Source organism: Lutra lutra, chromosome 1 (genome assembly GCF_902655055.1).
Source record: "Lutra lutra chromosome 1, mLutLut1.2, whole genome shotgun sequence".
NCBI classification, from domain to species: domain Eukaryota; kingdom Metazoa; phylum Chordata; class Mammalia; order Carnivora; family Mustelidae; genus Lutra; species Lutra lutra.
In genome coordinates, this window is record NC_062278.1 from 85,215,728 (window position 1) to 85,237,120 (window position 21,393).

A 21,393-nucleotide genomic window follows, 5' to 3' on the forward strand; every position below is an offset into this window, starting at 1 on the left:
GTGTCTAGCTTACAACCTCCCCCCCCTCCCCCCGCCACCCAGCCTTATGACTGTGAGTTTCATCCACGTTATGGCACATAGTTGCAGTTCATTCTTTTTGCTACATGGTATTCCATTCTATGACTGTGTCTAATTATTTTTCCATGTTATTGGTGATAGATATTTGAACTACTTCCAGTTTTTGCAATTATGAATAATACTTTGTGGATGTTTTTGTGCATGTCTTTGGATACACACACATATGTGGCTATGTTAGTTATATGCTTATGAGTAGAACTGTTAGGTCATAGGGTATGTATTTATGTAGTATTAGCAGATACTCTGTTTTCCAAAGTGGTTACACAGTTTACACTCATACCAGTAGCATATAAGAGTTTCAGTTGCTCTATATCTTGGCTTATACTTGAATATTTAGGGAAAAAATTAGCCTTTAGGTGAATATATTGAGGTTTTAATTTGCCTTTTCCTAATTGCTGGTGATGTTAAGCACGTTTTATATGTTAATTTCCTATTTGGATGTCATCTTTTGTGTATTGATTTTTAAGTCTTTTGCCCTTTATTTAATTGGATTCAGTTATCATTTTATTATTAATTTATAATGGTAATTTACATACTCTAGGTAGAATTCTTGTCAGATATACACAGTTTAAAATCTCCCTGGCTGGGACACCTGGGTGGCTCAGTTGGTTAAGCATTTGCCTTTGGCTCAGATCATGATCCCAGGGTCCTGGGATAGAGTTCTACATCCAGCTCCTTGCTCAGCAGGGAGCCTTCTTCTCCCTCTACCTGCCGGTGCTCCTGCTTGTACTCTCTCTCTCTCTCTCACAAAAATAAATAAAATCTTAAAAAAAAAAATTTCCAAGGCTGTAGTTTGTTTTCTATCTCTTAATGGTATATTGTGATGAATGTAAGTTCTTAATTTTAATCAAATCAGTTTATCTGACTTTTCCTTTATGGTGAGAGCTTTTTATACCTTATTGAAGAAATCTTTGCTTGCCTCAAGGTCATGAAGATATTATCATATGTTATCTTCTAGAAGATTTGTTTTTACCTTTTACATTTAAGCTTATGCTCCATGCTCCATTTAGAATTGATTCATATGCCTATGAAATAGAAGTCACAGTTGTTTTATCCCTTACGGATATCATTGATCCAGCACCATTTATTGAAAAGACTGTGCTTTTCCACTTTATATTGATGGTAAGGTTGGGTGTATGTGGGTCAGTGACTAGACTTTCTAGTCTGTATTATTTGCTTAAACCTTGAACCAAGAGTGTTTTGTTTTCATTACTATATACTAACCTCTTTTCTCTTTCTCTTGATTTTATTCTCTTCTCTGAAACAATTTGCATAGTGAGTGAAACTGTCTTGATGCCTCTGTTCAAATTTTCTATTTCTTTCTGTTTCAGTTTTGATAGTTAGTACATTTCTAGGAGTTTATCCATTTCATTCATGTTGTCCAGTTTGTTGGCATATAGTTTTTCATAATATTCTGTTCTAGTCATGTGTAATTCTGTGGTATTGGTTGTTATTTTGCCTCACTCATTTGTGATTTTATTTATTTAAGTCCTTTCTCTTTTTTTTTTCTTGATTATTCTAGCTAGAGGTTTATTGATTTTATTGATTTTTTTCAGAGAATTAGCTCCTAGTTTCATTGATCTGTTCTATTGTTTTTTTCTTATTGTTTTAGTTTCTTTATCAATTATTTCTGCTTTAGTCTTTATTATTTTCTTCCTTCTGCTTTTAGGTTTTCTTTGTTGTTTTTCTTAGATCCTTTAGGTATAAGGTTAGATTGTTTTATGAGATATTTTCTTGCTTCTTGAGGTCAGCCTGTATTGCTGTAAATTTCCTTTTTACCACATTTGGTGCATCTCCTAGGTTTTGGACCATTGTGTTTTCATTTTCATTTGTTTGCATGTACTTTTTAATTTCTTTTTTGATTTCCTGTTTGACCTATTCATTGTTTAGTAGCAGGTTATTTAACCTCCATGTATCTGTGGTCTTTCCAGACTTTTCTTGTGGTTGACTTCTACTTTTATAGCATTGTGGTCAGAAAAGATGCATGGTATGACTTCAGTCTTTTTGAATTTGTTGAGCCTTGTTTTGTGAGCTAGTATATGATCTATTTTAGAGAATATTCCATGTGCACTCAAAAGGAATGTATATTCTGCTGTTTTAGGATGGAATGTTCTAAATATATATGTTAAACCCATCTGTTCCAGTGTATCATTCAAAGCCATTGTTTCTTTGTGATTTCTGTTTTGCTGATTTATCCATTGATATATGTGTGGTGTTAAAGTCTATTATTATTGTATTACATCAATTACTTATCAATTACTTTTTTTTGGACATCCACTTGTATGATAGATGTTTCTTCATCCTCTCATTTTCAGTATGCAGGTGTCTCTATGTCTAAAATGAGCCTCTTGAATGCAGTATATGGATAGATCTTATTTTCTTTTCCATTCCATCAACCTATGGCCCTGGGATGGAGCATTTACTCTGTTTATATCAAAGTAATTATTGATAGATATGTGTTTATGTCATTATTTGTTTTGTGGTTATTTGTGAAAATTTTCTCTATTCCTTCCTTCCTTTCTCTCTTTCATGGTGTGCTGATTTTCTCTAGTGATATATTTGGATTTCTTTTCTCTTTATTCTTTTCATATTTATTAGTAATTTTTGATATATGGCACCATTTGGTTTGTATATAACCTGTTCCGCATATAGTAGTCTATATTAAGTTGATGGTCATTTAAGTTGAACTCATTCCTTACTCTTTTCTGTGTTTTAGGTATATGTTGTTATATTTTAAATCCTTTTATCTTGTGAATTCCTTGACTGCTTTTTTACAGAAATATTCATTTTTACTACTTTTGTGTTTCCTACCTTTACACTGTCACTTTTGGTCTGTCACTTTTGGTCTTTCCTTTCCACTCAAAGAGTCCCCTTTAATATTTCTTTCAGGGCTGGTTTAGTGGTTATGAACTCCTTTAGTGTTTGTTTGTCTGGGAAACTCTTTTTCTCTCCTTCTATTTTGAATGATAGCCTTGCTGGATAGAGTGTTCTTTGTTGAAGATTTTTCTCATTCAGCACTTCAAATATATTGCACACTCCCTTCTGGCTTGCAAAGTTTCTGCTGAAAAATCTCTTGCCAGCCTTATGGGTTTTCCCTTATAAGTTATTGTTTTCTTTTGTCATGCTGCTTTTACAATTTTTTCTTTATCACTGTACTTTTGCAAATTTTTTAAAAGATTTTATTTATTTATTTGACAGACAGAGATCACAAGTAGGCAGAGAGGCAGGCAGAGAGAGAGAGAGGAGGAAGCAGGCTCCCCACTGAGCAGAAAGCCTGATGTGGGGCTCGATCCCAGGACCCTGGGATCATGACCTGAGCCGAAGGCAGAGGCTTTAACCCACTGAGCCACCCAGGTGCCTCTGTACTTTTGAAAATTTAATTACAATATATCTTGGTATGGATCTGCTTTTGTTGATTTTGTTGGGATTTCTATATGCCTCCTGGAATGGTATATCTATTTCTTTCCCTAGAATAAGGAAGTTTTCAGGCTGTATATATTTTGTTCTTTTAAAAATTTTTTTAGATCTTTATTATTAGTATTAGATTTCATTTTCCATTCCTAACCAAAGATTAGAGGAGATGCATTTTGTTTTCTTCTTTATAATACATTTTTTATTATGTTATATTAGTCACCATACAGCACATCATTAGTTTTTGATGTAGTGTTCCATGATTGATTGTTAGCATGTAATACCAGGGCTCCATGGCAATATGTGTCCTCCTTAATACCCATCACTGGGCCCACCCATACCCCCATGCTCCTCCCCTCTAAAATCCTCAGTTTGTTTCCCAGAGTCCATAGTCTGTCATGGGTCGTTTCCCCCTCTGATTCCCCCCCCCTTTCATTTTTCCCTTCCTTCTCCTAATATCCTCTATGCTATTCCTTATGTTCCACAAATAAGTGAAACCATATGATAATTGTCTTTCTCTGATTGACTTATTTCACTTACCATAATCTCCTCCAGTTCCATCCATGTTGATCCAGAAGTTGGGTATTCATCCTTTCTAATGGCTGAGTAATATTCCATTGTATATATGGTACATCTTTTTTATCTATTTGTCTGTTAAAGGCCATCTTGGCTCCTTACACAGTTTGACTATCATGGACGTCGTTGCTATGAACATTGAGGTGCATGTGCCCCTTCTTTTCACTACATATGTATCTTTGGGGTAAATGCCCAGTAGTGCAATTGCAGGGTCTTAGGGTAGCTCTATTTTTAACCTTTTGTGGAACCTCCACACTGTTTTTCAAGGTGGCTATACCAACCTGCATTCCCACCTACAGTGTGAGGGTTCCCCTTTCTCAACATCCTTTCCAATATTTGTTGTTTCTTGCTTTGTCGATTTTTGCCATTCTAACTGGTGTAAGGTGGTATCTTAGTGTGTTTTTTTATTTTTAAAGATTTATTTATTTATTTGATAGAGAGAGATCACAAGTAGACAGAGAGAGAAAGAAGGAAGCAGGCTCCCTGCTGAGCAGAGAGCCCGATGCACGACTTGATCCCAGGACCCTGAGATCATGACCTGAGCTGAAGGCAGCGGCTTAACCCACTGAGCCACCCAGGAGCCCTCTTAGTGTGGTTTTGATTTGAATTTCTCTGATGGCTAATGATGTTGATGATGTTTTTTCTTGTGTGTCTCAGCCATTTGTATGTTTTCTTTAGAGAAGTGTCTGTTCATGTCCTCTGCCCATTTTTTGACTTACTTGTTTTTTGGGTGTTGAGTTTGAGAAGTTCTTTATAGATCTTGGAACAGTCCTTTATCTGTAGTGTCATTTGAAAATATCTTCTCCAATTCCATGTGCTGCCTCTTAGTTTTATTGACTGTTTCCTTTGCTGTGCAGAAGCTTTTGATCTTGATGAAGTCATAAAAGTTCACTTTCACTTTTGTTTCCCTTGCCTTTGGAGACATGTCTTGAAAGAAGTCCCTGTGGTTGCTGTTGAAGAGGTTACTGCCTATGTTCTGCTCTAGGTTTTTTATGGATTCCTCACATTGAGGCCTTTCATCCGTTTTGAGTTTATCTTTGTGTGTGGTGTAAGGGAATGGCCAAGTTTCATTCTTCTGCATAGAGCTGTCCAATTTTCCCAGCACCATTTATTGAAGAGACTATCATTTTTCCATTGGGTATTTTTTTCTGCTTTGTCGAAGGTTAGTTGACCATAGAATTGAGGGTCCATTTCTGGAGTCTCTATTCTGTTCTGTTGGTCTGTGTGTCTGTTTTTGTGCCAGTACCATGCTGTCTTGATGATCACAGCTTTGTAATATAGCTTGAAATCAGGCAACATGATGCCCTCAGCTTTGTTTTTCTTTTTCAACATTTCCTTGGTGATTTGGGGTCTTTTCTGGCTCCTTACAAATTTTAGGATTGTTTGTTCCAGCACTTTGAAAAATGCCATTGGAATTTTGATCAGCATGGCATTGAAAGTATAGATTGCTCTGGGCAGCATAGACATTTTAACAATGTTTATTCTTCTAATCCATGAGCATGGAATGTTTTTCCACCTTTTTGTGTCTTCTTCAATTTCTTTTATGAGTGTTCTGTAAAGTATAGATCCTTTTTCTCTTTGGTTAGGTTTATTCCAAGGTATCTTATGGTTGTTGGTGCTCTTTTAAATGGAATTGATTCCCTAATTTCTCTTTCTACAGTTACATTGTTAGTGTATAGTAAAGCAACTGATTACTGTGCATTGATTTTGTATCCTGCCAATTACTGAACTGTTGTATGAGTTTTAGTAATTTGAGGGTGGAGTATTTTGGGTTTTCCACATAAAGTATCATGTCATCTGTGAAGAGTGAGAGTTTGACAACTTCTTTGCCGGTTTGAATACCTTTTATTTCTTTTTGTTTTCTGATTGGTGTTGCTAGGACTTCTAGTACTGTGTTTAACAATAGTGGTGAGGGTGGGCATCTGTGCTGTGTTCCTATTCTTAAGGGAAAGGCTCTCAGCTTTTCTCCATTGAGAATGATATTCTCTGTGGGCTTTTCATAGATGGTTTTTATGAAATTGAGGAATGTTCCCTCTATCCTTACACTCTGAAGAGTTTTAATTAGGAAAGGATGTTGTATGTTGTCAAATGCTTTTTCTGCATCGATTGAGAGGACCATATGGTTCTTGTCTCTCTGCTTAGCAGTGCGTTCTATCACACTGATTAATTTGTGGATGTTGAATCTCTCGTACATCACAGGGATAAATCCCACCCGATATTGGTGGATAATCCTTTTAATGTGCTGTTGGATCCTGCTTTTTCTTTTTTTAATATTTTTAATCATTTTTTAAATTTATTTTCAGCATAACAGTATTCATTGTTTTTGTACCACACCCAGTGCTCCATGCATTCTGTGCCCTCTCTAATACCCACCATCTGGTTCCCCCAAACTCCCACCCCCCACCTCTTCAAACCTTCAGATTGTTTTTCAGAGTCCATAGTCTCTCATTGTTCACCTCCCCTTCCAATTTCCCCCAACTCCCTTCTCCTAACACCCCATGTCCTCCATGCTATTTGTTATGCTCCACAAATAAGCAAAACCATATGATAATTGACTCTCTCTGCTTGACTTATTTCACTCAGCATAATCTCTTCCAGTCCCGTCCATGTTGCTACAAAAGTTGGGTATTCATCCTTTCTGATGGAGGCATAATACTCCATAGTGTATATGGACCACATCTTCCTTATCCATTCGTCCGTTGAAGGGCATCTGGGTTCTTTCCACAGTTTGGCGACCGTGGCCATTGGTGCTATAAACATTGGGGTACAGATGGCCCTTCTTTTCACTACATCTGTATATTTGGAGTAAATACCCAGTAGTGCAATTGCAGGGTCATAGGGAAGCTCTATTTTTAATCTCTTGAGGAATCTCCACACTGTTCTCCAAAGAGGCTGCACCAACTTGCATTCCCACCAACAGTGTAAGAGGGTTCCCCTTTCTCCACATCCCCTCCAACACATGTTGTTTCCTGTCTTGCTAATTTTGGCCATTCTAACTGGTGTAAGGTGATATCTCAATGTGGTTTTAATTTGAATCTCCCTGATGGCTAGTGATGATGAACATTTTTTCATGTGTCTGATAGCCATTTGTATGTCTTCATTGGAGAAGTGTCTGTTCATATCTTCTGCCCATTTTTTGATATGATTATCTGTTTTGTGTGTGTTGAGTTTGAGGAGTTCTTTATAGATCCTAGATATCAACCTTTTGTCTGTACTGTTATTTGCACATATCTTCTCCCATTCTGTGGGTTGCCTCTTTGTTTTGTTGACTGTTTCCTTTGCTGTGCAGAAGCTTTTGATTTTGATGAAGTCCCAAGAGTTTATTTTGGCTTTTGTTTCCTTTGCCTTTGGAGACATATCTTGAAAGAAGTTGCTGTGGCTGATATCGAAGAGATTACTGCCTATGTTCTCCTCTAGGATTCTGATGGATTCCTGTCTCACATTGAGGTCTTTTATCCATTTTGAGTTTATCTTTGTGTACGGTATAAGAGAATGGTCGAGTTTCATTCTTCTACATATGGCTGCCCAGTTTTCCCAGCACCATTTATTGAAGAGACTGTCTTTTTTCCACTGTATATTTTTTCCTGTTTTGTCGACGATTAACTGACCATAGAGTTGAGGGTCCATATCTGGGCTCTCTACTCTGTTCCACTGGTCTATGTGTCTGTTTTTATGCCAGTACCATGCTGTCTTGGTGATCACAGCTTTGTAGTAAAGTTTGAAATCAGGTAACGTGATGCCCCCAGTTTTATTTTTGTTTTTCAACATTTCCTTAGCGATTCGGGGTCTCTTCTGGTTCCATACAAATTTTTGGATTATTTGCTCCAGCTCTTTGAAGAATACCAGTGGAATTTTGATTGGAATGGCATTAAAAATATAGATTGCTCTAGGCAGTATAGACATTTTAACAATGTTTATTCTTCCAATCCAAGAGCATGAAATGGTCTTCCATCTTTTTGTGTCTTCTTCAGTTTCTTTCATGAGTGTACTGTAGTTCCTCGAGTATAGATCCTTTACCTCTTTGGTTAGGTTTATTCCCAGGTATCTTATGGTTCTTGGTGCTATAGTAAATGGAATCGATTCTCTAATTTCCCTTTCTGTATTTTCATTGTTAGTGTATAAGAAAGCCACTGATTTCTGTACATTGACTTTGTATCCTGCCATGTTACTGAATTGCTGTATGAGTTCTAGTAGTTTGGGGGTGGAGTCTTTTGGGTTTTCCATATAAAGAATCATGTCATCTGTGAAGAGAGAGAGTTTGACTTCTTCATTGCCAATTTGGATACCTTTTATTTCTCTTTGTTGTCTGATTGCTGTTGCTAGGACTTCTAATACTATGTTGAACAAGAGTGGTGAGAGTGGGCATCCTTGTCGTGTTCCTGATCTCAATGGGAAGGCTGCAAGCTTTTTCCCATTGAGGATGATATTTGATGATATCTATTTTCATAGATAGATTTTATGAAGTTCAGGAATGTTCCCTCTATCCCTATACTTTGAAGCGTTTTAATCAGGAACGGATGCTGGATTTTGTCAAATGTTTTTTCTGCATCAATTGAGAGGACCATGTAGTTCTTCTCTCTTTTCTTATTAATTTGTTCTATCACATTGATTGGTTTGTGAATGTTGAACCATCCTTTTAGCCCAGGAATGAATCCCACCTGGTCATGGTGGATAATCTTTTTAATGTGCCGTTGGATCCTGTTTGCTAGGATTTTGTTGAGAATCTTAGCTTCCATATTCATCAGTGATATTGGTCTGAAATTCTCCTTTTTGGTAGGGTCTTTGCCTGGTTTGGGGATCAGGGTTATGCTGGCTTCATAGAAAGAGTCTGGAAGTTTTCCTTCTGCTTCAATTTTTTGAAACAGCTTCAGGAGAATAGGTGTTATTTCTTCTTTGAAATTTGGTAGAATTCCCCAGGGAATCCATCAGATCCTGGGCTCTTGTTTTTTGGGAGGTTTTTGATCACTGCTTCAATCTCGTTACTAGATATCGGTCTATTTAGGTTGTCGATTTCTTCCTGGTTCAATTTTAGGAGTTTATAGTTTTCCAGGAATGCATCCACTTCATCTAGTTTGCTTAGCTTATTGGCATATAACTGTTGATAATAACTTCTGATGATTGTTTCTACTTCCTTGGTGTTAGTTGTGATCTCTCCCTTTTCATTTATAATTTTATTAATTTGGGCTTTCTCTCTTTTCTTTTGGATTTGTGTGGCTGCTGGTTTATTGATCTTATTGATTCTTTCAAAAAACCAGCTTCCAGTTTCATTGATATGTTCTGCTGTATCTCTGGTTTCTACCTCATTGATCTCAGCTCTAATCTTGATTATTTCCCTTCTTATGTGTGGAGTTGGTTTGATTTGTTGTTGATTCTCCAGTTCTTTAAGGTTTAGAGACAGCTAGTGTGTTCCGGATTTCTCAATTTTTTTGAAAAAGGCTTGGATGGCTATGTATTTCCCCCTTAGGACCGCCTTTGCTGTATCCCATAGGTTTTGGACCCAAGTGTCTTCATTCTCATTGGTTTCCATGAATTGTTTCAGTTCTTCTTTGATCTCCTGGTTGATCCAAGCATTCTTAAGCAAGGTGGTCTTTAGCTTCCAGGTGTTTGAGTTCCTTCCAAACTTTTCCTTGTGATTGAGCTCCAGTTTCAAAGCATTATGATCTGAGAATATGCAGGGAATAATCTCAGTCTTTTGGTATCGGTTGGGTCCTGATTTGTGACCCAGTATGTGATCTATTCTTGAGAAGGTTCCATGTGCACTTGAAAAGAATGAGTATTCTGTTGTTTTAGAGTGGAATGTTCTGTACATATCTATGAGGTCCATCTGGTCCAATGTGTCATTCAGTGCTCTTGTTTCTTTATTGATTTTCTGCTTTGATGATCTGTCTATTTCTGAGAGAGGCATGTTAAGATCTCCTACTATTAATGTATTCATATCAATATGACTCTTTATCTTGATTAACAGTTTTCTTATGTAATTGGCTGCTCCCATATTGGGGGCATAGATATTTACAATTGTTAGATCATCTTGGTGGATAGTCCCTTTAATAATTATGTAGTGTCCTTCTGTATCTCTGACTACAGTCTTTAGTTTAAAATCTAATTTATCTGATATGAGAATCGCTACCCCAGCCTTCTTTTGAGGCCCATTGGCATGAAAGATGCTTCTCCATCCCTTCACTTTCAGTCTGTGTGTATCTTTAGGTTCAAAATGGGTCTCTTGTAGACAACATATGGATGGGTCCTGTCGTTTTATCCAATCTGCAACCCTGTGTCACTTTATGGGCGCATTTAGGCCATTCACATTGAGAGTGATTATTGATAGATATGTTTTGATTGACATCGTGTTACCTTTGAAGTCTTTCTTTCTGTAGATTGTCTCTATATTTCTGTTCAATGCTATTCTTAGGATTTTTCCTCTTTTATAGAACTCCCCTTAATATTTCCTGCAGTGTCGGCTTGGTGGTTGCATAGTCTTTTAAGCCTTGCCAGTCTTGGAAACTCTTTATCTCTCCATCCATTTTGAATGTCAGTCTTGCTGGATACAGTATTCTTGGCTGCATGTTCTTCTCATTTAGTGCCCTGAATATATCTTGCCAGCCCTTTCTGGCTTGCCAGGTCTCTGTAGACAGGTCTGACGTTATTCTTATGGGCTTTCCTCTGTAAGTAAGGAGCCTCTTTGTCCTAGCGGCTTTCAAGAGATTATACCTATAATTATGATTCCTCAATTTGACTATCAGGTGCCTTGATGTTTTTCTGGAATCTATAATCTTGGGTGGAGACTGTTCGGCCTCTAGTATGTGAACACTGGTTCCATTCGTGAGATTGGGAAAATTTTCATGAAGAACTTGTTCCACTATATCTTCTAGACTTCTTTCTTTCTCCTCCCCTTCAGGGCTTCCAATAATTCTGATGTTGGAACGTTTCATGGCGTCATTTATTTCTCTGATTCTGTTTTCAGGTTTCTAAGCTGTTTGTTCCAGGTTTCCTCTTGATCCTTTCTCTCTATCTGTTTGTCCTCCAGATCACTAATTCTGTCTTCTGTCTCAGTTACCCTAGCATTGAGAGAATTTAGAGTAGATTGGAACTCATTGAGAGCATTGTGAACCTCAGCCCTGGTAGCTTTTAGCTCTGCCCTAACATTGTGAACATCCTGTCTGGTTGCTTTCAGCTCAGTCCTAATCAATTCTGTTTGGTCATCCATGGCTTTCTCCAACCTAGCTATTGCCTGGATAATTGTTAGCCTGAATTCTCTTTCCGACATATTGTCTATGTTGATAGCCGTTAGCTCTGTTGCAGAAGGTCCATCCTCTGTATTTTTCTTCTGTTGGGCATTCCTCCTCCTAGTCATTTTGGTGAGAGATGACTGAACAGATGTAGCTGGTTGTATCGACCGTGGTGCAGTCTGGGTGCGCCCTGGAACACTTCTGAGCAATCAGGATTCCCCACCCAAATGAGAGAAAAAAGAAAGGAAAAAGAAAAAAAAAAAAGAGAGAGAGAGAGACAGGAATGAAAGGGAAGATGAAAAAGAAGGTTCAGCCCAAATGGACCCCAAGGTAAGATTTATGAGGTATACAAACAAAAAGAAACAAAAATACTGATAAAAGTATATAACAGGAGAAAAAAAATTATATATATGCAAATAAAGGAAGAACCTTGTCAAAAAGAACTCCAAGTGTAAGATTTATATACTATCAGGACAAACACAAAAACACAGAAACACTGGTGGAAGAAAAAGATGGGAGAGTGGTTATAAATTCTCAGTGTGGGCGAGGAAGGAGTTTTGATTCTTCCTGGATGTATCTTGATATCTTTGTTAAAGGACTCAACTTTCCTACGCTAAAGGGGGATTAAAAATTGGTTTACCTTTAGGGGTAGTATTGATTGGGGAAAAGGGATTACTTTGAAGTTTAACTCTATATGAATATTAGAAAATAAAAATAAAAAAGGAATAAACGACTAAACTAAACGAAAAATTTTAAAAAATTCAAAAAATAGAAATGCAAAAGAAAAACACAGGTGTATGTATCAAAAAGTTCAGGTTAGAAGGTTATTATGGAATTTGAGGTACTGGACAGCTCGCTGTGATGGTAAATAGGTTAAAAAATTATCTATAAAATAAATGAGCCAGAATAGTGGGAACAAGTTAAAAATAAAAGTTGTCCTATGAAGTAGTGGTGGTGGTTCTCTTGTATTCTTTTTTTTTTTTCCTTTCCTGGTTGGTTTTCTGGGGGAGGGGCCTGCCACGTGGGTTTTCAGTCAGTGATGTTCCCTGAGTTAAGTCCTCCAGTCCCCCTCAAGGGGGTGGGCTCTGAGGAAACCAGTTTTCAGGCTTTTGTTCTCTGGAGGTTTTTATGTTTGTTCACCTTTTATTTATTTTTTTTTCCTCTTGCCTTGACCGCTTTTGTAGGTTTAGAGGAAAGCAAACTGCACCCTGACCTCCCTCTCAGAGAGAAGCCTCAGTCTGTTCTTCTGTGGGTGTTGCAGAGCCCATATAAATTCCCCCTTGGCCACTGGCAGAGCAGGTTCCGAGACGTGGTCCCTGGGGACGCAGGATCTTCTGCTTGTACCCAAAACCAAAGCAGCGGCAGCTGTTTGGGCAGCTCCAGACCATCAGAGAGGTTCCAAGCAGTGATCGCACACTGAGATTTTCCTGCTGGCCCGGGCTGGGAGTGCCTGGTCTTTCTGGGTCTAAGAGCGCTCGGCTTGCGCGCACCTCTTTCAGGGGAGGCTGTGGGTCGCGCGCACGTCTCAGGCTCTGAGAACGGGGTGCAGGTTGGAAAGCACCAGGCTGGGCCTTCGTGCACCTCTCTCAGGGGAGAGTTTGGGGCGCATGTCTTAGGCTCTGAAACAATGGCGCATGTCAAAGAGCTCCGGTTGGGCCTTTGTACCTCTCTCAGGGGAGGATGAGGGGCACACGCATCTCAGGCTCTGTAGCAGGGCTCAAGCGTTCTGCCATCTGGCGTGGCTCCCATCCCCTCACAGGGGCCAGAACCCACGCAATCTCGGGCGCGCTGGTGGCTCAGGGACCAAGACCTAGTTTCTCCACCGCACTCTCTCTGGCTCAGCGCCAGGGGAGGCTGTCCTGGGATGGGGGACTTAAGCCCCTGTCCCTAGCTGCCCCGATTCCCACAATTTCCCCCCCGCGATCTTTTGCTCTTTTGGAGTGCTTTCAACCAGTCTCCAACTTAATGCTGGTCCCCAGACGCAGGGCACTCTCGCTCGTATTAGGGGTATTACTTTCCAACTGGTCACCTCTGGTGGCTCCCTCCCCCTTTTGTTTATCTTCGATATCAGTCCGCCTTTCCCACTCTGCTTTACCTGCCCACTGGCGTCTTCTGCCCCTGTAGAGATCCAGATGTGTATAATTCTGATCTCAGGCTGATTTCATGGGTGATCGGAGTTCTTTGTAGGTAATCAGCTCACTTTAGGGTACAGGTTGAAAAGGCACCTCCTCCTACTTCCCTGCCATCTTGTCCCCCCTGTTGGATCCTGTTTGCTCCAATCTTGTTGAGAATTTTGGCATCCATGGTCATCAGGAATATTGGTCTGAATTTCTCCTTTTTGGTGGGGTCTTTGACTGGTTTTGGGATCAAGGTAATGCTGGCCTCATCGAATGAGTCTGGAAGTTTTTCTTCTGTTTCTATTTTTTGAAACAGCCTCAGGAGAATAGGTATCATTTCTTCTTTGAATGTTTGGTAGAATTCCCCAAGGAATTCATCTGGCCCTGGACACTCTCTTTTGTGGGGTTTTGATCACTGTTTCAATCTCATTACTGGTTATTGGTCTATTCAGGTTGTCACTTTGTTCTGGTTTCAGTCGTGGTAGTGTATAGTTTTCCAGGAAGGCATCTATTTCTTCCAAGTTGCTTAATTTATTGGCATATAGTTGTTGATACAGTTTCTGATAATTGTTTCTATTTCCTTGGTGTTGGTTGTGATGTCTCCACTTTCATTCATAATTTTATCTATCTGGGTTCTTTCTCTTTTGTTTTGGATAAGTCTGGCCAGTGGTTTATTGATCTTATTAATTCTTTCAAAGAATCAGCTTCTAGTTTCATTGATGTGTTCTACTGTATTTCTGGTTTCTTTCTTTCTTTTTTTTTTTTTAAAGATTTTAGTATTTCTGGTTTCTAATTCATTGATCTCTGCCCTAATCGTAATTATTTCTCTTATCCAGTGTGGCTTAGGCTTTGTTTGTTGTTCTTTCTCCAGTTCTTTAAGGTATAAAGGTAATTTGTGTATTCGGGATTTTTAAATTTTTTTTGAGTGAGGCTTGGATGACTATGTATTTCCTCCTTAGGACTGCCTTTGCAGTATCCCATAGGTTTTGGACCGATGTGTTTTCACTCTCATTGGTTTCCATGAATTGTTTAAGTTCTTCTTTGATTTCATAGTTGACCCAAACATTCTTAAGCAGGATGATCTTTAGCTTCTAAGTGTTTGAATTTCTTCCAAAATTTTTCTTATGATTGAGTTCCAGTTTCAAAACATTATGGTCTGAGAACATGCAGGGAATAATCTCAGTGTTTTGGTGTCAGTTGAGACCTGATTTGTGACCCAGTATTTTGTTTATTCTGGAGAAAGTTCAATGTGCGTTCAAGAGGAATGAATAATCTGTTGTTTTAGGGTGGAATGTTCTGTCTGTATCTGTGAGGTCCATCTTGTCCAGTGTGTCGTTCAAAGTTCTTGTTTCTTTGTTGATTTTCTGGTTAGAGAATTTATCTATTGTTGAGAGTGGAGTGTTGAGGTTTTCTACTATTAATGTATTATTATCAATATATCTCTATTTTGGTTAACATTTGGCTTATGAAGTTGGCTGCTTCCGTGTAGGGAGCATAGATATTTACAATTGTTAGATTCTTTTGTTGGATAGACCCTTTCAGAATGATACAGTGTCCTTCTGTATCTCTGACTAGAATCCTTAGCTTAAAATTTAATTTGTGTGATATGAGAATTATTACCCCAGCTTTCTTTTGAGGTGTGTTGGTATGAAAAATGGTTTTCTATCCCTTCACTTTAAGTCTGGATGCATATTTAGGTTCAAAATATGTCTTGTAGAGAGCACATGGATGGGTCATGTCTTTTTATCCAGTCTGCAACCCTGTGCTTTTTACATGGGCCACTCACATGAAGAGTGATTATTAAAAGATATGATTTTATCATCATCATGTTGCCTGTGATGGCCTTGTCCTTGTTTCTATGGATTGTCTCTGTAAATTTCTATACTAGATCACTCCTGGGGTCTTTCTCTTTAATAGAAACTCCCTCCCATCTTAATATTTCTTGTAAGGCTGGCTTGGTGGTCACATATTCTTTCAGTTTCTGCTGGTCTTGGAATCTCCTTGTCTCTCCATCCATTCTGAATGACAGCCTTTCTGGGTAAATATCCTTGGCTGTATGTTCTTCTCATTTAGTGCCCTGAATATATCTTTTCAGCCCTTTCCAGCTTGCCAGGTCTCTGTGGACAGGTCTGACATTATTCTGGTGTTCCTCCCTCTGTGTGTAAGGAATCTCTTTCCCCTTGCTGCTTTCAAGATTGTTTCCTTGGATCTGAGATTTGCAGATTGTACTATTATATGTCTTGGTGTTGGTCTGTTCTCATTGATCTTGGGGAGGGGGTCATCTTTGCCACTTGGACACAAATGTTTGTTTCCTTCTCCAGATTAGGGAAGTTCTCAGCTATAATTTGCTCAGATATTTCTTCTTCTTCTTCTTCTTCTTCTTCTTCTTCTTCTTCTTCTTCTTCTTCTTCTTCTTCTTCTTCTTCTTCTTCTTCTTCTTCTTCTTCTTTTAAAGATTTTATTTATATATTTGACGAGAGAGAGATCACAAGTAGACAGATAGGCAGGCAGAGAGAGAGGGGGAGGAAGGCTCCCTGCTGAGCACAGAGCCCAGTGTGGGGCTCAATCCCAGGACCCTGAGATCGTGACCTGAGCCGAAGGCAGAGGCTTAACCCACTGAGCCACGCAGGCGCCCCTCAAATATATCTTCTAGATTTCTCTTTCTCTTCACCCCCTCAGGGATCCCAATAATTCTGATATTGGAATGTTTCATTGAGTCACTAATCTCTCTCAGTTTGATTCCTTGGGTTTTAATTTGTTTCTCCCATGCCACCTGGTTTCCTGCTTTTCTATCATCTTATCCTCTAGCTCACTAATTTGTTCTTCTGTCTTTACCCTTACAGTCAGAGAATCCAGTTTAGACTGCATTTCATTCATAGCATTTTAAAGTTCAGCTTGATTAGATCTCATTTCTGCCCTTAAAGATTCTATATTGTTAATATTTTTCTCAAGCCTAGATATCGCCTTGATAATTGTTACTCTGAAGTATATTTCTGACACCTTGGTTATATCCATATCCATTAGTTCTGTGGCAGAGGCCACATTCTCTGGGTCTTTCCTTTGCTGGGGATTCCTCCTCTTAGTCATTCTGTTGGGGGGTGATTGAGGGAATGTACAGAGTCCACAACCCAAGCAAGATGCTGCTGTTTTATAGGGACCTTAGGGCTGTTGGCCTCTTGTTCTTCCAGCCTGTCTTCTGGGGGAGGGTCCTGCTGCTGTTACTCAGGCAACCCTATTCGGGCAGAGTTGCCCTGCCCCCCTGTGTTTGGGGGGGGAAATGGGCTCAGTGAAAACCAGTGTTTTGGGGCTTTTGTTCTCTGGTGGCTTTCCCTAGTGGCTTTCTGCAACTCTTCTGAGTCAGAGCAGAAATGACCATATCCAAACCTCTGTCTCAGAACAGAGAGATCACTGTCTGCTCTTCACTGAGCTCTCCAGACCACATTATCTTGGTTTCTGTCCAGGCTGCTAAAAACCACAGTGTCCTGGGTTGTGTGCCCCACAGCAGCACTCCCAGCCCAGGGCTGGGTATGTCTCTGCCCTTTGTGCTTCTAAAACCTCAAGCTGCCCCCAGTTGGCATGCGTGCCCCCACAGCTTCCTGTTTCAGTTTGGGGGGCTGCCCTTAAGTCCTTTCCCTACTGCTACCGGTTTTTGAGTCTGTGCCTGGTCCTCGGTGTAGAAGGTTTTTGTGTTCTGGCACAAGATCCCAGAGGCTCCCTACCCCCTTCCATTTATCTTCCCATATCTGCCCGCAGAATTACGATTCCCTGGTTCATACCTCGAGACCAACTGCCAGAGATGTTCTGTTTGTAGAGATCCAGATATATCTTCTTACATCTCAGGCTGATTTCATGGGTTTTCCTCAGCTTGTATTTCTTTAAGTAAATTTCCTCCCCCCTTTCTGTCTTTGGCTAGGACTCCTATAATATGAATGTTATTACATTTGATAGAGTTAGAGTTCTGTTAAGTATTTCTTCTTTTTTGCATAATTGTTTTTTCTCTTTGATTCACTTTGATTACTTTCCATTATTCTGTTTTCTAGCTCACTAATTTGTTCCTCTGCTTCTTCCAGTTTGCTGTTTATTCTGTCAAGCATATTTTTCATTTCATTTAGTGAGTCATTTATCTCTGCTATGTTATTTATCTCTGTGTTAAGGGTCTCACTCATGTCTTCCAGTCTTTTTTCAAGTCCAATAAGTATCCTTATGATCATTACTTTAAATTATCCATCAGGCATGTTACTTATATCTGTTTCACTTAGCTCTCTGGCTGTTGCCTTGTTCTATTCTTTCATTTGGAATCCATTTCTCTGTCTTCTCATTTGCCTAGGTCTGTGTTAGGAAAGTTAGCTACATCTCTTGTTCTTGAAGATAATGGCCTTCTGAAGAAGAGGTCTTGGAGTGCTATGCAGTGTAATGTCCCCTGTTTCCTAGGCCTGGCGCTTCCAGTAGTGTCTCCAATATATGCTAAATGTGCTCTGCTGTTTTGTGCTGCCCACTTTATCCTTCAGGCCATTTGTCTGCAGAGGCTTTCTTGCCTATTGTGGGCAATGTTTGGTCCTTAGCCTGAATGTGGAACTTTTCAACTAGATATGCTCTGGTCTATTTGTGAAATGAGACCTGTTGCCACTACTGTGGGAACCAATGCTCTGCAAAACTCCCACATCAGATGATGCAGTATGAGCAAGGTTTTGGGCTGGTCATCTCGGGGAGAGGGACTCAGGCAAACATGACTGGGAGGGACAGTCCCATCAGAACACAGAGGAGCAGGGCTTGGTCTAGGCAAGTTAGGTAGGGATTGTCCGTGCTATGCTGGTTCCTGAAGATGGTCCTGTGCTTATACTGATAAGCAGGGGTTGGAAATGGCGCTGGCCAGTTAGTTTGTTTCAGGAGAGGTCTCTCTCTGAATGCTGTCTGTTTGACAGATAACCTCCTCACTGTGTGCCCAGGTATTCTTCAGATTGCTATTTCCATGCAGTTTGTCTGTAGGTTGTTTGTCTGCCTCTCTCCAAGAACAGTACAATGCCCTTGGAGCTCTGTCCCATCCAAGACCACTGACCTTTAAAACTCCAGCTTTAAGCCCCGCTGGTTTCAAGAAATCATGAAATTTGGCCATCTTGCTTTCCAAGCCAATTGCTATGGGATTCATTTTCCCCATGCAACCCCACTGTGCTAGTTTGTCTTTTGCCCTTCTCCACTATCATGGCTCCCTTTCTACTGCAGTGGCCATGATCCATTTGCCTCCCAAACTGCTTCTCTACACTTTCTACCTTCTTTGATGTGGCTACTTCTCTACCTTTAGTTGTGGAGTTTGTTCCGCTAGTCTTCAGGTCAATTTCTGGGGGTATTTAGGATTATTTGATAGTTATCTGGTTGCATTCATGGAATGAGGTGAGCCTAGAATCCTCCTATTCTGCCACCATCTTCCACCTTCCCCTATAAAGAGTATTTTTAAAAATTTATTTATTTTTTTAATTTAACTCTATTTTTTTAATCATTTTTAAAAATTTATTTTCAGGATAACAGTATTCATTGTTTTTGTACCACACCCAGTGCTCCATGCAGTCGGTGCCCTCTCTAATACCTACCACCTGGTTCCCCCAACCTCCCACCCCCCGACATCTTCAAACCCTTCAGATTGTTTTTCAGAGTCCATAGTTGTTTGTCACTTGTGTTTAAAATTGAAATTGCTTTTATATGTTTACATTCTGTACAGTGATTTTACTAAATTAATTCATTATAATATTTTGAGGCTTTTTTGAAGTTTCTGAATATAAATAATGCCATGTGCCAACTATAGAGTTCTTTATCTTGCTTTCCAACCTCATAGCATTTATTCATTTTCTTTATTGTAGTGGCTAGGACTTCCAGTGTAAGGCTGAATATAAGTGGTTACTGTAAACATATTTATCTCTTCAAGAAGTCATTTAAATGTTACATTTATGTATGATAGTAGCTATAGGATTTTGTGTAGGTAACTTTAGGGAGATTAAACATGATCCCAGTATTCCTAGTTCACTAAGTTATTTTTAAATTGTTGATGAGCATTGACTTTTACCAACTGCTTTTTTTTCTGCATCTATTAAGATGGTCATATGATTTTTCTTATTAGTTAATGTGGTAAATTATACTTTTTAAGTTATATTTTCATTTCAAATGTAAAACTAGTCTTGAATTCTTTGGATACATTTTGTTTAGTAATTGTGTATTATCCATTAATGTCTGTATCTATATTCTTGTTTTACTCATGTGTATTTTCATGACAGAGATTATAGTTTTCCCCTTTTTGAAATATTCTTATGATGTTTTGCTATAGAGGTTATACTAACTTATTTTCTATTCTCTTTCTCCTGACTTTATTCTCTTCCCTGAAACAGTTGTGTAGTGAGTGAACTATCTTGATGTCTCAAGTCCAGCCCAGTTGTCAACTGAGTACCAGTGACTGACCTCAGTGTAGCATAAAGCAGAAGAACTATTTAAGCCTTGCCTGAATTTATTACCCACAAAAACACGAAACAGACTTATGCGGTTTTTGTTTTAATCAACTAAGTTTTAAAGTACTGGGTGTGTAGGAGCACCTAATTATAGTCTTATTTTGCGTTTTCAAAATAGAATAATGATTTTGAGAAATTCTGCATATATTCCTCTGTCATTCAGATATATTTTTGGTGAAGTGTCTCTTCCATTGGTTTCATTGGATCTGTTATTATTGACTTTTGAGAGTTCTTTACGTATGCTGGATACAAGCCTTTATCAGATATATGTTTTGCAAATATTTTCTCCCAGTCTGACTTGCCTTTTAATTCCCTTAACAGTATATTACAAAGAGCAAAAGTTTTAAAATTTGAAGAAGCTCAACTTATACTTTTTTTCTTTTAAGGTTTTCCCTTTTTGTTCTTTATCTAAGAAATCTTTGCCTAATCAAAAGTTTCAAATATCTTCTATATATTTTATAATTTAATTATTAACATTATGGCTATGAACCATTGTGAGTTGATTTTATTTATGGTATGAGATGGGATTTAATGTTTATATCTTTCCATATGCATGTCCTGCTGTTCTAGTACCATTTGTTGAAAACTCTCTTTTCTCCTTTGAATTACCTTGGTAGTGTTGTTGAAGCGAATTGACCATCTATATGTACATGTATTCCCAGCCTTTCTACTTTCTTCTACTGACCTATATGTAAATTTGCAGTCAGGCTATGTGTATCCTTGAACTTTGTTTTTCTTTTTCAAATTTGTTTTGCTATTGTATGTACTTTGTTTCATATGAATTTTAGAATCAGCTTGTTAATTAAAATTCCTCCTTGCATTTTGATAAAGATTGTATTGAATCTATAGATCAATTTGGAAAGATTTGCTATCTTAGGAAATCATGAACATGACATATGTCTCTGTTTATTGAAGTCATAATTGATTCAGTAATGTTTTATAGTTTTCTCTGTACAGATTATACACATAGTTTGTTAAATGTATTTCTAAGTATTTCATGTTTCTTGATGCTATTCTATTGTAAATGAGTCTTTTAAAATTATAATCTTGTTTTTCACTTATAGTATGTAGAAAAACATTTGACTTTTGTATAATGATCTTGACTCCTTTAGCACTGTTAAACTCACTTATTAATTCCAGAAGCTTATTGCAGATTCTTTAGTATTTTCCACATAATTTTTATTTTCAACACACATATTTTTAAAAGCTTAAAGAATAAAAATTGTCGGTTTCAGGTGCCCACATACTTACCGTTTTTGTTGCTCTTTCATTCTTGAAGTTACATATTTTCCTTTGGTATTATTTTTTTCTTCACACTGAAGAAATTTCTTAAGCATTTGTTTTTTAGCAGGTGTGCTGGCAACAAATTCTCTTAATTTTCCTCCCTCTTAGAATGATTTTATTTTGCCTTTATTTCTGAAGGATATTTCTGATAGAAGTTTGGGTTAGCAGTATTCTTTCAGCACCTTAATGATGTTGTTTGTTCCCTTTTGG